The sequence below is a fragment of the Herpailurus yagouaroundi genome, unplaced genomic scaffold, assembly GCF_014898765.1.
Source record: "Herpailurus yagouaroundi ecotype Mexico unplaced genomic scaffold, PumYag 195, whole genome shotgun sequence".
Lineage (NCBI taxonomy): Eukaryota > Metazoa > Chordata > Mammalia > Carnivora > Felidae > Herpailurus > Herpailurus yagouaroundi.
Window position 1 is genome coordinate 5,713,921 of NW_024412426.1, and position 20,788 is coordinate 5,734,708.

The following is a 20,788-nucleotide window of genomic DNA, read 5'->3' on the forward strand; positions in this document are numbered from 1 at the left end:
CAATCCCAGAACCTGTCACCAGGCCTCTCACTTTGCACCTCTCGCCTCCAAGGGAGGGAAGCATCCTCAACAGTCTCCAGGGTCCCTGAGAATCCCCTGCCGCTGAATCACCACTGCTACAATGGCCCGTGGGTACACATCCGGGCCACATCCTTGGTATTTCACTAGATCTTTATAGCCATTCTCCTGCCTCCCTGCTTGTAGTGACCTCATAAACCCGTCCTTTTTTTTTTTTTTTTTTAAAGACAGTCCCATTTTCATCTATGGGATCAGTTGAACGTCCCTTTTCTGCCACTTACCAGTAGTCACTGGTTCTTGTTCACGTCAGTAACCCTCGGTTAGCATCGGTTTCCAAATCTGCAAAATTGGCAACAAATTATACTTCTTCTGCCTACCTCAGGAGGCCACTGAGATGATCAAAGCCTTGTGGGAAAGGCTTTGAATATTTAAAGTGAGCCGACAGCATCACCCTAGAACAAGGTGCTTATGTATCAGGACATTGTCTGGTCTTCACACATCTTCTTTAGATCGGAACATTGACCTTCACAGCACGTTGTCAAACTGCTGTCCTGGCCGTCTGCTGGAAGACAAGCTGACTGTCAGCCGGGAGAGCAGGTCAGGCCCTGGGAAGCAGACTCTGGGATGGAGAGAAGCTTGCAGGTGTTTTTTGGGGAGTGCTCTTGGGAACAACACCTGGGAACGGGAAGGGAAGGAAGGAGAAAGGGGCAGAGTGAGAAGGCGAGCTGTGATGCTATCTCAGCGCAGTCCTCAACCAGCCTACAGAGAACTAGGGTGACCCTTCTAAAAAAAATTTTTTTTTTTATTTCAGAGAAAGAGAGAGCACGTGCGTGAGCAGGAGAGAGGGGCAGAGGGAGCGAGAGAGAGAATCTTCGGCTCCATGCTGAGCCCCACCCTCATGTGGGGCTTATCGTGAGACTCCTCATGGGGCTTGATCCCATGACCCTGGAATCATGACCTGAGCCCGACATCAAGAGTTGGATGCTCAACCAAATGAGCCACCCAGGCGCCCCTAGGGTGACTGATGCTTGCAGCTGCTCGAGTTGGAATGAGGAGGCCATACCTTTATTCTCCTATTTGAGCAGTCGATGAGTTCAGGCCTTCCAGGGAAGGGGTTTTCTTCCGCAGAGACAATTGCCTGGGAGCAGCTGGAGTCTGCCAGCTGGGAGAAGGAGTCCTCTGTCACCCGAAAGGGGATCTGGTTGGTGCCTGTCACAAGGCCCACCACCCTGATCTTTTGCTTTGTGTTGTTTACTTGTGGAATATGCTTAGTACATTGTCCTGCTGGTAAAATGCGTTGATTCTCTGTGGGGCCTTCAGAAATTACCTCGGAGTTAGAACACCCATGTTCCGGAGATGATTCTGCCCTTGTCTGCATTAACAGACTGAGTGTGGGAGGTCCCTAGTAAAAAGTTCTCTGTCTCTGTCTCTCTCTCTCTTTCTCTGGGAATACCCCAAGATCTGCTTCTTAAACCATCCTATCCCACTTCCCCCAACGGTTAGACTTCAGCCTTTGGACCACCGATGCTGGAATTCAGACTTCACATCCATGGTGTAAACCATGCCTCACTTCTCTCCCACCGAGTCCAGGCTCCGGGACTCCAGCCCCAACCAGAGCCCCAGGCTCCCTATGTAGTCATTAAGGGAAGCTGGACACTGCTAATCTACCATGTGCCTTAAACTGTCACTCAACATCTCTTCAACTATGAAACAAGAAGGTCTGTTCTTTGCATTGTTATCTCAAAATTACTGGGTTTAGCAATCAAGTCAGGAAGTGAGAATATATGTTGTATGTGTGTGAGTGTGTGTTTCATGTATGTGCGTGTGTTCATTTCATAGGCATGGATTTGCTGGATGCATAGATGGATGGGTATGTGTGTCTCACAGCTTGGATGAATTCTACGAAATAGTCCACAGTCTGCATTTTCCCCACCACCATGTTTCACTTGTATGTCTTTTGGGAATACAATCATTATCGTGGAATAAATCGCTAGTAGAAAATTTTACCAAGAAATTTTGATAAATACAGCAGATGAAGGTGAAGTCTTGGTACTCTTACTGGAACATAGTAGTTTCTCGAAAAGGTGTCTGTAACCTACCACCTTACCCTTTCAGTACCTAAAACCCAACTTTTCATTCATTCATTCATCCATTCATTCAATAAGCATTGAATACCCACTGGCAGTGAGGCCGTGACCCCAGTCCTTGCCCCAAATAGCAACCAGATGTCTTCATGCAGATTCAAACATGATCACAAGATGATGAATTTAGGCTGTACGTAGAGTAACGCTCTTCTTTTTTATGTGTATGTCTTAGTGGTCTATCTTTTCAAAGATGCTCAGTTTTTCTTATGAGAAGTGTATGTAAATGTGTATCAAAAAAGAAAGTTTTCCCCACATACTCCCAAACATAGTAGCCAGTAGGCTACTTCAGTCCACAGGGAAAACCAATTTTGTCCTCTTAATTCACTTTCCGACCCATGTTATGGGTCTGTTGTGTAACAAAAGTGCTTAGCTAACAGTACCTCTACACTGCATTTTTTCATTTTCAAAGTGTTTCCATAGCTGTTAACAAATGCAAGCCTCCCATAAACCTTGGTAGGTAAGCTAGACCATATTAAACCCGTTATATTGAAAAGGAACCCAAGGCACAGAGAAGGTTGGGGGATTGTTTAAGATCGCTCAGCTTGTCATTTAAAACAAAATACAAAAACAAAACTAAATCTGGTGCCCAGCTCTCTTTCCGTTGAAAATGGTGTCTATTTTAGAGTTTTTCATAGTAGATGCATTTTTATGACCTCGAGTTACACATGCCACAATCCAACCCCACCCCCCGCCCAACAACCTGACAGCAAATATCTCAGCTTGTCTGTAGCCTGTGTGATTAGTAGCTAAAATGACTATTGGCATGTATCAATTCATATGAATCACTGATTAAAGAGGACTGCTATGAATCCAGGGTCTCAATTTGTTAAGCCCCAGGACACAATTCAAGCTCTCCGTAATCTGGCCTACTTGCTACTTGTTACTAATTGCTTGGACTTTTGAAATTATTTTATATTTTGAGGAGTAGTTTTAAATTCTCTTGGGTATCTTGAAACGTTCTGTTATAGGCAGCAGATAAGTATTTGCCTCTCAGTATCATCCCTTCTTGGCTTTAGTGCACAAGAAGAGCATCATTATCTTAAAACCTCAAGAGGGGACAATTTTAGCCAGCAAACAGGAAGCAGGAAGAACTTTCCCTCATCCTGCGCCTCTGGTACATGCTGAACTCTGCCTCCCCGACAGATGCCTCAGACACCAGAGCAGCAGAAGAAGGAGCAGGGAGGTAAGTGAAGAGGCTGTGGGGCCGGTTCCTGCAACCTTTTCCTAGCCCCTGTGCTCACCTCCTCTAGAAAGCTCTTCCTGATAAATTACATTCCTTCACCTTAAACTACTCCAGCCTTTCCTCTGGAAGTGACCACAAAAAGCTCATACTACGATAGCAAATTTAAAAAAAAGAAATAGGCAATAAAACTACATGTGCAGATTTATTTGTATCACATAACTCACAAGATAATCCTAAAGGAGAAGGTATTTGAAACCTCTGATATAATTTTGTGTTTATAAATTCAAATGCAAATGATGTACCGACATACCCTAAACAGATACGTGTGCTCACATGGAAAAATGCTAGAAGGATAACTGGTACAATATAACATTAATTATTCTTTCGTGTTAGGATAACGGGTATTTTCTAAGTTCTCTGTACCGAACATGGATTATTTTTGATACTAAGAAAAAACATTACTTATAAAAAAAAGTATTCCTTAAAAAAAAAAAGTATAATCTTGGGGTGGCTGGGTGGCTCAGTCGATTAAGTGTCTGACTTCAGCTCAGGTCATGATCTTGCCGTTCAGGGGTTCAGGCCCTGCATCAGGCTCTGTGCTGACAGCTCAGAGCCTGGAGCCTGCTTCGGATTCTGTGTCTCCCTCCCCCACTCATGCTCTGTCTCTCTCTCTCCCTCTCTCTCTCTCTCTCAAAAATTAATAAATATTAAAAAAAAACAAGTGTAATCAAAAATCTATCATATTCATGTATATATGCCCTTTTTTAAAGGTCAGAATTGGTTGCACAACAATGTGAATGTATTTAACACTATGCCACATTGTTGTTGTTGTTTTAAAAGAGAGTAAAGAAATAGAGTATGGGTGAAGCCCTTTTCTATGAATGAAGTCTATAAGCTTTAGAAAAATTAAAAGGACCAGAAGAATTGCATTAAAATGTTACATAATTCCTTTTCTTTTTCCTGAGTGGTGGATTGCAGCTAATAGCTATTTTAATCTTCATTATTTTGTTTAGTTTCTTAATGTGCACGGGATGATTAATATTAAATTTAAATTAAAAATAATTAATTCCATGATTTCAAAAATACTGAATAAAAATAGTGACTATGTACGTAACGAGCATGGGATGATTAATATTAAATTTAAAATAATTAATTCCACGATTTCAAAAATACTAAGTAAAAATAGTGACTACGTACATCAGTTTGTCCTTTTGGACACGTTGTTTTATATTTATTTGCACGTGGTTTCATGTGCAAATTTCATGTCCTCAAGGGGACTGAAGATTTCCGGGAGGTCTTCCCGTTGTTTTGCTGTCTTTAGAGTATTTTATGCATATTAAAGTGTGCATGTTCATGAACGACGCTCTCATCTACCCACATAAAGGGGAGGGGAGCCTGCTCTGACCATTGCATTTCTTCTGCAAATGTAAATATCTGATCATAAGACTATGTAAAACATTTGAAATCCGTCAAAAACACGACAGACACGCAGGCCACTTTTATTGTCATCACTGTGCTCATTATGGGTCTGAAAGCTCATCTATGTTAATTTTGAGCAGGGTTCCCATCCTTTGTCTCCAGGCACAGGCCACACACTGAGCTGGCATCCTTGCTGTGGGAAGAACAAAGCAATTTACCGTTATTGGCAAGTTGGCCAATTTCATCATTAATCGATCATTCGCTTTTTCCAGTGGGGTCCTGAGGCTTTCCTCTAGGGAGCAGAGGGAGAGAGCAGGATTTGCTCGGTTGGGCATGGCAGCAACAGCCTGTGAAAGAAATTTTCAAGGTATTCCATCAATAAAGGAAGGTCGCTTGCCTTTGCAGCAGCATGCATTTCAAACCCAAGGAAAATCAGGCTTAGGATTTCCATCAAATTTGGCTTTCGGTGGAAGTTTTTGTTACTAACGCCCTGACTCTGCTGCAAATGCTTCTCCCAGAGGGATGTGGCATGATTCTCATGATTTTCGTACTAGAGGAAAGGGGACCAGAGGAACACGGAGTGCCCTGTCCCCTCGACCACTTGGCTGTCACCGCAGACTCGTCCTCAGCTGTCACATCATGTGGAGACAGCAGGTTGGAGAAGGAAGCAACATGGCACTCCTGATCCAGAATGCCAAGAGCTGTACTGAGATACAGACAGTATCTCTTTGCTCCTTTTTTTTTTTTTTTTTTTTTTTTTTTTTTTTTTTTGCCACGAGCCCCAAGCTCTGGAGAGCATCGATAAGGGAACACAATGGACAAGAAGTCAGGGCCCACAGGATAACGGGACTTTGAACCTCAGTCGTTGTTAAATTTACAAATCACTCAAGTGACTCTTTTAGCTAAAGATGGAGGGAAGAAATGGTTTTTTTGTTTTTGTTTTGTCTTTGTTTTGAGAGAGACAGCATGAGCAGAGGAGGGGCAGGGAGAGAGGGAGGGAGAGAGAATCCCAATCAGGCTCCGTTCTGTCAGTGAAGACCCCAATGCAGAGCTCAAACCCAGGAGCCGAACTGCGAGATCATGATCTGAGCCAAAATCAAGAGTCAGATGCTTAACTGAATGAACCACCCAGGTGGTCCCAAGAAATGAGATTTTGACCCATTTTGGACCCATAATGCCTCTCAGGAGGAAAGATTCTTCAGAACAGTCTTGTTCCCCTCTCAGTCATATTCCAGACAAAGACCCCAAGGAGGGAGACACCACATGGCCCTCAGTGTCGATCATCATGTGCTGTATCAGAAACACAGGTGGCTGGTCTCCTTGCACAAGCGGCCAGATCACTACCTTACTCTGCCTCCTTTTTCTAATCAATGACAAGAGCACATGAAATATAGCTGAGTTTTCTAGTCACTCTTATAGAGGACTAAAGAAATAGGGGGAGGGGTGCCTGGGTGGCTCAGCCGGTTAAGCATCCGACTTCAGCTCAGGTCATGATCTCACGGTTTGTGAGTTCGAGCCCCGAGTCGGGCTCTGTGCTGACAGCTCGGAGCCTGGAGCCTGCCTCGGATTCTGTGTCTCCCTCTCTCTCTGCCCCTCCCCCACTTGTGCTCTGTCTCTCTCTGTCTCTCAAAAATGAATAAATGTAAAAAAAAAAAATTAAAAAAAAAAGAAATAAGGCGAAAATGTATTCATGCTACTTTCAACTCCTTCCCCTAAGAAACACAAAACTACCATAACAAAAATCAAAGTATCTTCTCTATGTCACTTTTAATTCCTTATGTTATCAACTCAAGCCAATTTTCAGTATCGTAATGGTGGGAACCAAGTCTTCCCCATAATTTGCCTCTCCCAAAGAGCCCAAGTCAGCTTTCTGTGCTCCTAGCACAATGGATGCTTATAAAATTAATGAAAACTAGCATGTGCATAACATATTTTAATCTTCACAGCACTTTTCCATCTGGGCACATCTTACTGTGTCCTGCTGCGCTCGTAGCAGGAAATTGAAGCCCCAAGGGGTTGACTTGTCCTGTATCATAAAGTACGACAGAGTTGGAACCAGAACTCAGGTTCTACTTTGGCTTGTGGTTTGAGTTTCCTTCTTTGGAAATACAAAAGTGGTGCGAAGGTAATGCTGGGGCTGATCGAACTAAGAAGTTATTTCAAGACTTGGGGCAGCAGGTTCTGAAAGTGTCCAAAACATCTTCCCAGAATCAAAATAGGGAAAGAAAGATGAGTTCACATATATGAAATGAGCTATCTTAGTCATGGATCTGAGAGAGTTCAGACTTCCTGAATACAATGTCCATACCTCAGTTGGGGATCCCAGATGGAAAGGCAGATGTCTCAGACATCCTGGTAGATGTTTTGAGGACAGTGAAACAAACATGTCAAAATGGATGATTGTACTTTTTATGTGTTACACCTGACTCAGACTAGTTCTGGCATGAATTTCCCAAGTTAGTTAATGTCAGTGGAAATCAACAAGGATGCCTCTCTACCAAGCTAGGAATACCTAAAGTACCAATAAGCACCCTTCCCATAAAATAATATTAATACATTTAATAAAACAGTCATTAAAATGTTATTCTCTAATTTCCTGATAGAATGCATTCTATCAGAATGCAAAGATTCTCTTCTTGACCCAACTCTAGGAAGACTCCTCTGAACCCTCTTCTTGACGAGGCCTCAATCTTAGATTTGAACAAACACTAACAGAAGTTCTAACAGTTGCAGGCTACATTCCTAAGATGACTTCAGTCCCCCTTAAAGTACCTGCCTGAGGAAAATGCAAGACTGCTGAAAGAATTTGCCATTTGTTCCAGCCAACACCTGAAGACAGGGGCCCGTCTCCCCATCACTGTGGGAGAGGAGGGACCTAATGGCATAAATACCAGTTGGCAAACCCAGATGGGTTTCACATGGACCAACTTCCCTTCCTTGCGTTTTGAAATGTTTCACTCCTCTGACTTTACTGAGCCCATCTCCCTTCACCCCTCCCTTCCCATTCTCCCGTTAAAATGTCCAGTCACGGGGCGCCTGGGTGGCTTGGTCGGTTAAGCGTCCGACTTCGGCTCAGGTCATGATCTCACGGTCCGTGAGTTCGAGCCCCGCGTCAGGCTCTGTGCTGACAGCTCAGAGCCTGGAGCCTGTTTCAGATTCTGTGTCTCCCTCTCTCTCTGCTCCTCCCCTGTTCATGCTCTGTCTCTCTCTGTCTCAAAAATAAATAAACGTCAAAAAAAATTTTTTTTTAAAATGTCCAGTCACCTCTGTACAGATCAAAGATGAGTTCGGTTCAGGCTGGACTCTTTTCCCTCTTGCAATAGCTATTACTGAGTAAATTCTGTCCTTCCCACTTTAACTAGTATCCAGCTTTGTTTATCTTTGACAGAAGGGAGCTTCTGCCTGGCTACCTCTGTATTTCCAACGTTAGTGCAGTGTTTGGTCGCAGCGCCTGCTCAATGGGTATTTGTTAAAAGAATGAATGAACACACACAGCATTCACTGTGGAGAATTCATTGAGAACTCGGTCCACAAAACCCATTCACGTCGTCCGCAACCCCTGATGTTTTATTCCTTTCCCATGTGGACTCAGGAGTACATTCTGCTTGTCAGCTTTCCCAGAATGCCACCCCACAGGGTGACTTCTGCCCAGGACTTGACTGTCAGACATATCTTGACTGGCCTAACTGTTCTTTTCCTTCCTCTGAACACATGCTTTTCTAAGACATCCATCCCATCTCAAGCGTGGCCTCTGAGAGAATTTGCAGAGAGAATAGATTTACCAGCATTATAACTCGCTCAAGGTTGTGGGTTCCAAATTTGAAGCTGAACTTGAGGTTCAGGTTGCAGTGAGCACTGACAAAAATATGACCTCCTAGTTCAAGAATAAAGGCCCCAGGGGTTTCTTAGCTATCAAGTTGCTCTTACAAAGGAAGATTCTGACGAGGCAAGTGTAAAACAATCAGAGTCCAAAGGATTTAATTTCTCTTAAAATATTTGATGGAGGAGGCATTTATTTAGCAACATGTATGTGGAGTCTCACTCATCTCAAAATGTTTGAAAAAGAGATGAAGATATTTTTCCAATACCACGATGTGGCTCGGTCCTCTCTTCCTTTTCCTCTTTGAAGAGTGCCTGAAAAATCGCACTAAATATTCCCAGGCCAACTTCTGTACCACTTGAATATGACCATCATCCTAGATAAGTTTGGTTCAGGATACAGTAATGAAGCGGAACTTACTAAAAAGCAACAAAAGCAGCGACAAGAAAGAATAAAATTTAAAATCGCCTAAATTCCTCAGCAGTGCTCTAATTTAACACGGATCTGGTGAGAACTTGGAATACATATAGTTTCTTTGAAATACTGTTTGTGGAAAAAGATGTTGCCTATAGCTATAAATCTTTCTTGTTACCATCTCAGAAACTTCCAGAGGACCCTGGCCTGTCCAGCCAAATACGGGATTCTTCTGGGTTCGGAACTATCATATACCTTTACACTTTTACTGCCTGGAATGTTTCAGGGAAATGTTATGAGGCTCCATGTGCTCTCTGGGCTCCAGCATATCACCCTCTTTCCAACAAGTAAGAAAACACACAACTATGCTTAAGATTGAACCATGAAATACAGAAGAGAGAGAAACGGTCTCTCCCCACAAGACGTTTATAATCTGGGATTTGAGATAAGAGTTACGCAGTTGAAGGAATTTGTATACAAGACTAAAATAATAATAATAATAATAATAATAATACAAATAACTAATATTTATCATGTCCTCACTTGTGAAAGGGATTGTTCTAAATGCTTTACATGTATTCTATCATTTTCTTCTGACAACTGTCTTATCAGACAGATGTTGATAGCATCCCCATCACACAAGAGAAAACTTCAACAGGATAGGTTAAAGGCTTTGCCCCAAGTCACACAGCTGGATAGTGGTAACACTCAGATTCAAGGTCAAGGCAGGTAGTTCCAGAGCCCGAATGCCACTCCTCTTCCTACTACTGCCTTCAAACACGTGTGTGCTCCTGTAAAGGTTAATACACGTATGCGTTCACAGAGAAACATCTACGTGACCATTACAGACTCAGAGCAGGGCTTGCCAATTCAGTCCAAATAGAAACCTTACTTCAATGTCTGCCATGCGTTTTAATCGCTATTTGAGTCAAAAATGTGCACTAGGGACTTCTTATATGCAAGCGAAAAGGAGTTAAAGCATAGTGTGCCCACAGTGGGACTAAAACAAGCCTGAAAATGCTCTCGTGGTGAAAGGAAGGTGAACGTCACGTATTGCTGGGGGCATATGGAAGAGTTTTCGTAAAAGGCAGGTTAATTGAGCTGGGTCAGAATTTCTCAGCGATGGGAATTTGGGAGAGTTGAACAGCATTATTTATGTATATTTATCTACAATCTAAAAGAAGTGATTTCCATATCATAATTTTGTTATTGCTATTCTCCCTTATCTAACTTTTCCTCATGCCATGTTAATTGCTTACTATACCTGACCTAGACTTCATTCACCAAAATGGAAAAAAAGCTGATGGTCATGACAAAAAAAAAAAAAAAAAAAAGAAGAAGAAGAAAGACTTTCACCCCAAACCAAAGCTGGACCGGTTCAGAGAACACCAAGAGTGCCAGGTATGGACAAACTCAGGGCAACAGCCTCCACAGAATAAGCATCAGGTTCGTACTCATTTAACAACACGGCACGTTCTCTCTGTTCAGTTCCTCCCTTCCTGCCTCTTACCCTCCTCTCCTTCTGCCGGTTAGAATGTTCCCTTTATTTGAGCAGTTTCTGGAATCCATTCCTTCCAAATTATCTTTCCTAATACTGGCAAGTTATTCTTTGCCTCTCCTTCTCTAACCATGACACTTTCAAAACAGCCTCCTATAAGGCCACCCAACTTTTTAAAAACTATTCCCCTCATCATCACCATTTTTTGAGGCTTGATAATCTTTTCAATTCGAACACAACTGACTACCATCAGTGATCTACAGCATGGCATAAAGTAAAGCTCAAATATATACATACATCAGAGTCTTCACTTGAAAAACCAAAGATTACTCTAATTGCATTATTGAGGATAAATGATGCCCAACAGTGGTTGTAGGAGAAGAAAAACAGGAAAGAAAGAACATAACGTAATACAACAGTATCAGAACAGTGGAGACGGCTTCTAAAGATATAAAAGCAAAAAAGACAGCAATAATAACAGATTTTAATAAAAGCCAAATATAAAAAAACCAGGGGAACTCATCTAAGGTTTGAAATGTGTTCATATTACTCTCAACCCCAATTCCTTAAAACGAACCCCCACATTTATGTTTTAGCTCTTAGATCATCTTTCTCCAACGCCCTCCTTTTCAAATACACACATCCATCCTGAGATGCCCACCATTCACCCTCATTACTTCTCCACCTAGCCCTGATGTCTCCAGCTTTCTAGCCGCCGTGACCTTCAGTATTACATTTTGCTCCAACCACGATGCATCTCTACTCTGTGTTACCTGGATCCTTTATGTTGAACACCCCTTCCTTCTTTGATGGGGCGCAGGTCAACTTGCGTAATAAAAGAGGAAGGCTGATGGAAACATAATGAAAGCAGCAGAGGTTATTGAAAATGTTCTTTCACTAAGTAGATACATCCCCAAAACATACACAGGGAAGACAAATAAGTGTGTGGCTCTGGAAGAGGAAATGAAACAAATATGGAGACTGTGGTACATCAAAGGAAAGCTCACTATCATGTCAAGGATGGGAGGGCTGTGCATAAATGACTTAAGTATCAGAAGAAAGGGGAAATTCGTCATGAATTCCTCTCTAATCAGAATCTTATACTTCTGGACACCTGATGTATAACAAGGACATTTGAATTTCAGCAATGCATGATTAAATGTACCTGGCTTATCCTATACTGTTTTAGCACATGAAGACCATATTGGAGTCAACATGTGTTGAGCTGTGCCAGGTGCTCTGCGAGGCCTGGATTACTGGGAAAAGGAAATATACGATAACCAATGGAGGAAAAACCATGTTGGAATATATTCTGATTTTCTGATGTCTTTAATAAGAAATCACTTAACAAAATGGAGGGAAATCTTTGAAGCAAGTAAATTATCCAACAGCAAGTTTTGAAGAAGGGATTTTGCCTACCTTTATCTGAGGAAGGAAAAATGGGGACGATACGTATGGGCATTCATGTGCCTTAGTCATGAAAAGCAGAAAATAAGACAATTAATGGTCACACTTAAGGAACACATTTAGCAACTTTTATATGAATAATACTGATAACTGTCATTGAAAAGAGATTGAAGAAATCTACAGATGAAAGTAAGATGATAATCTTCCTCTGAAATGTATAAGGAAAGCAAAGGTTATATAAACCCCATTCAGGATAGTAGCAAAGATACTCTATTTACACTTAGGAGTTTTGCTTTCTCTCTTTGTCCTGTGACACTGCAGTTTACTTGTGCAAAAAAAAAAATGCTGACATTAATCATAAAAACTGATTACTATACATAAATAGGGAGAAATAGGAAAAGGTTGGTGAAAAAAAAAAAAAAAACCTGATTACTGAGTAAAGAATTATAGTTTTGTAGGGGTGCCTGAGCGGCTCAGTAGTTTAAGCATCTGACTTCAGCTCAGGTCATGATCTCATAGTTCATGAGTTCCAGCCCTGCATCAGTCTCTGTGCTGACAGCTCAGAGCCTGGAGCCTGCTTTGGATTCTGTGTCTCCCTCTCTCTCTCTGCCCCGCCCTCTCTCTCTCTCTCTCTCTCTCTCTCAAAAATAAACATTAAAATTTTTTTAAAGAATTACATTTTTGTAGGGGCGCCTGGGTGGCGCAGTCGGTTAAGCGTCCGACTTCAGCCAGGTCACGACCTCGCAGTCCGTGAGTTCGAGCCCCACGTCAGGCTCTGGGCTGATGGCTCGGAGCCTGGAGCCTGTTTCCGATTCTGTGTCTCCCTCTCTCTCTGCCCCTCCCCCGTTCATGCTCTGTCTCTCTCTGTCCCAAAAATAAATAAAAAACGTTGAAAAAAAAATAAAAAAAAAAAGAATTATATTTTTGTAGAACAAATACAATTAAATATTTTAAATTGTGTTAACGTCTGAGTCACTAAAGTATCCATGCCAAAAGCAAGATTAAGACCTAAACAGTAATACAAATGGCCAACAGACATGAAAAGAAGCTCAACGTCACTAATCATCAGGGAAATTCAAATCAAAACCACAATGAGATATCGGTTCACACCTGTCAGAATGGCTAAAATCAGAAAGACAAGAAATAACAAATGTTGGCAAGGATGTGGAGAAAGGAACCCTCATGCACTGTTGATGGGGATATAAATTGTTTCAGTCGCTGTGGAAAACAGTATGGAGTTTTTTCAAAAAATTAGAAATAGAAATACCTTATGATCCAATAATTCCACTACCAGATATTTACCAAAAGAATATGAAAACACTGATCTGAATGATTTCACTTATATGTGAAATCTTAAAAAAAAAAAAAAAAAAAAAAAAAAAAAAAAAAAAAAAAAAAAAAACATATAAACAAAGAGAAAAAAACCAGAGGGGGGGGGAGTTGGGGGGGGATGGGCAAAATGAGTGAAGGGGGGTACAGGCTTTCAGTTATATGCAGCTACACATGTGGTGAGCATAGCATAATGTTTAAACTTCTCCCAACACCATGCTGTGCATCTGTATGTAATGTGTGTCAACCACACTCAAATAAAAAAATTAATAATTATTAAGAAAAAACCTAAGCAGCAAAAACCACTGAATGCATGACGATAACCACCTGAGAGAGCAGGCAACGACAACCAACAAGCTACCCCAATCCCTTAGGGCTAACCTTTGTCCCTTCTACCATTTTGTTGACAGAAGTCTTAATTGATTCTTTCAGTGAATACACGGTTTTATCATCTCACGTTGGGAGGCAACAGTTTTTCATGAAATAATCTGGGTTTTGATCAGGGATCTGGATTCTAATTAAGGGTCTGACAGTTGCTTACCCAATGACCTTGAGAAATTTATATACCCTCACTGAGCTCCATTTCCCCACCTGCGAAATAGAGGGTAAGAAGACCTACCTTGCGGAATTTATCTCAGGCTGAAATTTGATAACTGTTTAAAGCATAGCAGTTAGCACAAGGTAGACAGTAAATATTCGTTAATTTTTTTCTTTCAATGTCTTGTATTCCCAACATGATAAAGTCAAACTTCCATTGTAGGGCATTCAAGATTCTTCCAAATATGGTGCTGGCTTACTGGACCTGGTGATACTTTGCAATATTAGCTGATGTTTTTCCTACATTCTCTTTAATATTCTGGATTTCTGTGCTAGTCTAGTAATTCTTGATCCCAACTAGTGTTAGAACCTACTGGGGAGTTTGTTAAACAACACCAATGCCTCTGTCCCACCCCAGAACAATTAAATCAGAACCTCAGGAAGTGGACTTAATTGCATTTGTATTAGTCATTAAGTGCTCAAGCAATGGTAATATGCAGCTGTGGTTGAGATCACTGAAATAGATGTTTCTAGATCCCTTATTTCAGGATAGGGAATGCAAGGTAGAAATTGGGAAGAAAGGAAACTGTTATTGGCTTTTGAATTTCCAAAGCCTAGCCTTTAGAAGAAATTTAAAACACACACACACACACACAGTACCTAAGCAAAAAAAAAAAAAAAAAAATTGGAAAAAAATACAATGACTAAGAGCAAAGATTCTCCACCACAATTACCAACTCCACATCCCACACCTTCAAGATTACAAAAGCTAGCCCTGGTAGGGAAAATAGGTAAGGAGTTAATGACAGCATGGAAGCTTGTAGTCCCTGAGAAGGAGGCCTGTACCCTCATCTTCCTGGGAGAGGGGAAACAGACCCCTCCTTAATAAGGTGGTGTGGTCCAAGCGAAGGTCCCCATGCCTTATTTCCCAACGGAGAGCCCAGGTTGGCAGCTAGAGTTCAGAGAAGTGAACGTGGTGTGACTTAGTCAAAGCAGGCCCTAGACAGTCTCGTAAAGCAGAGTCTTTAGAGGTTGATTCCTGGGACCTGGGGGGCAGTACCATGGCCTTCTGAAAATGAACCAGCTGCAGCCATGGAGAGCTGATGACCGAGGGCCAGACAAGACAAAGGTCATCTCACTGGAAAGCCAGCTTGGTGAACTGCCAACTAAAGTCCTAATGCCCTCCCCCCCCAATACCATCCGTGTCTACATAAGGTCCCTGGCACTTAGGGAAAGTGAGGAAATTCATCCCAAACTGGTGAAGATTACGTTTCCTTCACGTGGCAACATGAGAGCTTCTAACAATAAGTGGATTAATAGGAGGATAAATAAAGTCACACACCCTTGCCCCCAAGCACGCGGCTGAGATTTCCACCCTCCTGATTACTTCTCTTCCTTTAGGTATTTGTGTCGCATACCACGTCCGCTTGTACTTCATGCTCCAGCTGCACTAAAAAGACCGCTCTTGCCTCTGCTCCTCTCTTGATCACTCCTCAGTCCCTCTGTGCACTGTGCCTCCTCTGGTTGGCAAAGCCCCCAAGCTTCCTCCCCCGAGCCTTCTCAGACGTTCCTTGGAAAAACTCCTATCCCTCCTCCACATTCCCCTCAGGGGACTCCCCTAGTGCGCTACAGGCCTGTAAATTAAGTTCAGGTGAATGGCTGGGAATGGAAGCATGTATGTATGCGTACAACATCCATGGGTTGATACAGATGGCCACCAAAGCCTTTACTGCATCATGTGGTAGCTAGGAGTCTGTCTGTCTCCTTCACCAAATTGTAAGCCCTCTGAAGACTGGGATCATGTGACACTCAGCTTTATATTCCAACATCTTCCACATAAAAAGTGTTCGTAGTTTGAATGAATGAAATCATTAATTAATATGACAAATAGTTATCATGTGCAAGCCACGGTGCCATGTCAAAATAATAGAAAATTTTCCAGAGTGTCGCTTTTCAACAAGATCGCTTACAACATCGTTGAAAGTATGTGAGATCATTCTCCCCATTGGCACCATCCCTATAATCACAACCGCAGTTGTAAACTGCATCTACTTTAAGCAGAATGGATGGACTAGCCAGATAATCAACCCCAAGAAAATCATGTCCATCTTGCCTTTTCGGGCCAGATGGAAGTTATCTATCTGCCTCTAAGTAATACTACCACCTTCAATAAGTCAGTAGAAAAACGAATGGAGCAACTAATTACAATCATGGGATTGCCTGGTTTGCGCCCAATAGCAAACAAACAAATTTGCTCCATGAAACAGGCATACAGTGGCCACGTGCCCATAAAATTCAGTTGGATTACTGAAATATTTGTAGCTCCCTTTCTTATTTTTTAGCATCAGGAAATTAACCCACGTGGTAAATACAACCACGATGTCTACAAAAGCAAAGTACACACTAAATGAAGTAAATGAAATGGAAACAGAACATTAAAGAAGCTTCCTAGGAAAAATGTCTGTTTGAGAAATCAAGACTAGGCAGGTGTATAGGCATAAGAGCTGGAGGATTTACTCTTTTTCACAGAATACTAGAAAAATGACTTGATTGCATCATCTAGCTTTTAAATAAAGGTATCTTTGAGACATTCCACATAATCGTGTGTTTGTTATAACGGAGACACAATCCTAAGCTCCAAGCCCCAATTGTCAATAGGGACTTCTTTCATCCCCAGCTGGCCCCGAACTGTACCCTGTCCTTCAGGATGAAGATCTCACCTCTCTGATTCATCCTGGTCATCCCTCTGGCCTGGGAAGTGTCAGTTCTAATGAGCAGGAGGAGAAGGACTGAGATTCTTCAATGAGCCTGGAAGAATGGAAGGACGCCTGTTAAATGCCATTCACAGCTCTAAATAGCCATTCAGATTAGTGGACGTGGTTCCTAAAGGATGGGTCCCACACTGATGTGTGTGCAGACCCCTTTCAAGGTCAGTGATCCATACAACTAGAGTGGTAATGGGATCCGACCCTTAGTGTCGAAACCTGCACCTGTTAGGCTTGGAACAATGAGGCATTCTGAAGTCAGCCCCTGCGACTTGCTCTTTTCCAGACCAGTGAAAAGAATATCTCATTTCTCTTCGAACTTGGTGACCATCACACAAAATGCTTTGGTGCTATTTGCAAAGCAGCACACAAGCTGTGCAAATGATGTTATTACAGATGTAACGCCACAGACCTGCTAGGCTCACATTTTGAGAATAATGCACATTCATCATGTCCTCCTTCCATTTCAGTGGACTGTAAATTAAACTCACATGAATGACTCTGAAGAGGAGCATGAATGCATGTATGTGTACACGGGGTGGGGGGGGGGAGGTTAATTAAATACATCTGAAGAGCACATTGACTCATAATTTGAAGCGGTGGGTCCCAGGCTCACTTCTCTCAGAGGCTGTGTGACATTGGTAAGTCAAGTCATTGTGCTCCCCACGGAAATGGAAAGAGCACCGGTGGGGCTCAGGAAATGTGCCTTCCCTCTGCTTTTGTGTCCAGGGCCAACATCTCTTAAAGCTTTAGATTAAATAATTTCTAAGCTTTCTCTAGTTCTAAAATTCTATTATTGTATTTAGTCCTCTGCTTCAAATTATTCTACGATTCAATATCATCTTAAAAGATCAAGCCACACGCTCCTTACCACTCAGCAGAATCGGGCCAATATAGTTCACCATGGCTCTCCCAAAATAATCTTACAATATTAATTTTGAGAGATGAAGATTCTACCTCCCTCCCCGCTGCAGAGTTGGTATTCGTTTGTAGTCACCTTCCCGCAGCGACTGGTTGATCCCTTATTATCCCATTTCCCTTTCCTCCTAGTCATACGGTTGGACTACACTTCCGAGCCTCCCTTGCACTTGGGCATGACCACGTGACTTAGCTTTGCCCAATAGAACGCTGATGGGAGTATTGTGCACCGTTTCTAGTTCTGGCTCATAAAAGTCTCATACAACCTTCTGCTCTCTCCATCTGCCCATTTAACGGAGAGAATGCCTAAAGACTTCAAGGGGGTGTGGTCAAAGGATGGAAGCTTCCCCCATGTTCCTGAGTCAGCGCTTTGAGGTGGGCTACCCAGGAAAGCAGCCTGACAGGGAACATCCATGCCCAATTGTTGTGGAGAGAAAAATGTTTGTTAAGCCTCCTAAATGTGGGTGTTATTATTACCAGATTTAAATAACCCTGATTAATGCTGTCATACAGGAAATGACTTTGATGCAATGATAGCCCACAAGTATACTCTACAACAACCTCAGAGGTCAGAGAACAAAAAGGTTCACAAAGCAAGTTAAAATGTTCCAGTCATGCGGCTTATTGAATTAATTTAAAACACACAGGGAGTAACAAGGAGAAAAGAGATGGTGTAAATTAACACACTTAGAACAGACACCCTGTTAACTAAATCCTAGGGGACATGGAGTTCATATGTCTGGTCCCTCCCTCTGCCTCAGGGAACTTCCTGTTCCCACGTGGTTAGGAGGACCAGAGTTGGAGTTCAAGCAACAGGGAGCCTCAAGGGTGTCCCTGAACCTTCTCCTGAGCCCACAGACTGCCCTAAGAATCCTCTTTGCTCCCTGCTCCTCTGGAACCACTTGACTCACCAATGCCAACCACAGGAAACATGTGGGCCCCCATCCTTGCCTCCCAACAAAATGGGAGAAGAGAAAAAGCCATGGAAATAGGAGCCCCATGAGTCGTTTCAAACCTTCCTCTCATTTCTCCCAGAGGATGTGCAATGCGGTCCTTTTGTCAATAGCTACTGTCCCACCAAATAACAAGGTGGCAGCCCCTTCCTGGCCTATTTTCTTCCTCATTAGTTAGCACTGTGAAACCCTCCAGAAAAATCTTCTATCTTCTGCAGCTGCTTTCCTTAAGACAAATCAAAGTCTAATAAGCAGTGTTTCGCGTATTGAGAGGACAATGGTGATCGCCAAAAAACGTCCTCTCTAAATTATTCTAAGTCAATCTAATTTGTATTCCTCTGTGAGGATAAAGATGGGCAGCTTATAAGAAATTATTCACCCTGCTGTCCCAGAGTGTTGCTCAAGAACTGAAACTTAACAACTTGAGGGTAGCTTTCTTTGGGAGAAACTGTATTCTTAAACGATCTTCTGTCCACAAATTTAACCAAAAAATGTGACCATGGTGGGGCGCCTGGGTGGCTCAGTTGGTTGAGTGCCCGACCGGCTCAGGTCATGATCTTGCAGTCTGTGAGTTCGAGCCCCGCGTAGGGCTCTGTGCTGACAGGTCAGAGCCTGGAGCCTGCTTCAGATTCTGTGTCTTCCTCTCTCTCTGCCCCTCCCCTGTTCACACTCTGTATCCCTCTCCTTCAAAAATAAATAAACATTAAAAAATTTTTTTTAAAAAGTGAGAGGCCCCAAAGCTTAAGCTTCGTTCATTCATGTTAAATCTACCTCTGACTGAGTGTATTCTTGAGCTGCAGATTTATTCTAGAAGTATGCAGGGTCTATCTATTCAAAGGAAGCCTGAAGAGAAAGTGCCAGGAAGAGATAGAGTCCAGAAATTTAAAAACTGAGATTCCACACTTCCAAGCAATTAAAATCACAGCTGAAAATGGATGTTTCAATAACATTCAGTTCTCAGCTATTCTTTATTCCTCAAAAATAACCAAATAACCAGATGATATTTGAAATGCCTTAAGCAAAAAAAAAAAAAAAAAACCTGTGGGGGATGGAGGGTTGACAACTAATCCCCAACTACTAGGAAACAGCTTTTGTGTTCTGCTTTATGACACTGTCTGAAGGAACACACACACACACACACACACACACACACACACACATTCATTATGCCTCAAAAATGAGTCTGAGAAGAAAATATCAGGGCTGCAAAGGTATCCACATTTCTCAGCATAACTCCTTCCCAAGCTTGCCTTCCCTCACCCAGAGACTACTCACAGATGGTGGGTATATGGGAAGAAGGCCAGACTCAGGTGGCCCAGGTCATTTTCCTGGTGCTTTGCTCCTGGCTTTTCCTTTCTGGGAATCCCACAGAGTCGGCACAACTGGGAGAAGCTGAGCTCATGTGCGGACAAAGACAGACTTAGACCCCTCAGCGCAGGGCCGTCACGTTTCCTTCACGCGCCCACGACGAGGATGGTGGAGAAAGCAGGAGGTAAACATTGGATAGGGAGACTGGGATGCCTACGTCTTTTAGCTTATATCACTTCTTCACATCTAAAAGCCCACGTGGCAGAAGAACAGACCACCTTCTCCAGAACAATCAGACGGAAACTGCAACATTCAGTCAAGAGATGGTTTTGGCAAACTTTGGGCATGAGGAAACATCTGGAGAGCTGACTGAACTCAGTTTCGAAGCAGATGTTGGATATCGTGTAGACATGGCCTCTTCCACCATCCTTCATTTCCACACACAGCTGTGTACCCGATCCTTGCAAGAAACCTGTACCGGAGCCCTCAAGCGGCCCCGGGGCCTCGCTAACTGAGCAGAGCTCACTGAGGGGCGACACGAACAATGGCGGCTCCGTCAGACGTGAGCCTGGCACTGGGGCTGCACTGCACGACTGTCTCTTTTATCCCAAAGGGCAGTCTAAAAACGACGGCGCTTTACTCTTCTGGCAGAGCATCAGTCCTCCACGGAAGGGATCTGCCGTCAGGACGACTCAGCGACTTCAAAGGCCCGAGGGTTCCTGCGACTGAGTGTAGCTTCGTCCATGTGAACTCCAGGTCACGCCGGGGTGGCAGGCATACTTGTTCAGCTCCTCGCTGGCTGCCAGGCCCCGACAGAGGAAAACGAGCCCCCGCTGTAGAGCCAGAAGAACACAATTACCTCCTTATCCATTTTTAAACAGCCTCTTCCCTTGCAAATCTCTGCTAATAAGCGCAGCTTATCTTTATTTACCAGGTAGCTCCTTTCTCTTCTGAGATACCAGAAGGCCCAATGAAGGGAGACAGAGAGAAAAGCGTTTTCTACAAAATGACAAGGAGACCGCACTCTTCTATCTAAAAATACACAGATGTCCTTCTCCTTAGTGGATGCTGACTT

At 42.8% G+C, this 20,788-nt stretch overlaps 2 long non-coding RNA genes across 2 annotated transcripts; one reads left to right on the forward strand and one right to left on the reverse strand.

Annotated features, from left to right (window-relative positions):
- Positions 1–217: 217 nt before the first annotated feature.
- On the forward strand, positions 218–7,780 carry LOC121011780 (uncharacterized). Its single transcript, XR_005781759.1, has 3 exons — positions 218–615; positions 3,179–3,345; positions 7,492–7,780. It is a non-coding gene; the product is annotated as an uncharacterized LOC121011780 (long non-coding RNA).
- Positions 7,781–10,681: 2,901 nt separating this feature from the next.
- Positions 10,682–20,547, reverse strand: LOC121011781 (uncharacterized). Its single transcript, XR_005781760.1, has 4 exons — positions 19,681–20,547; positions 16,490–16,577; positions 11,916–11,966; positions 10,682–11,343 (listed from the first exon to the last, which is right to left on the reverse strand). It is a non-coding gene; the product is annotated as an uncharacterized LOC121011781 (long non-coding RNA).
- Positions 20,548–20,788: the final 241 nt, after the last annotated feature.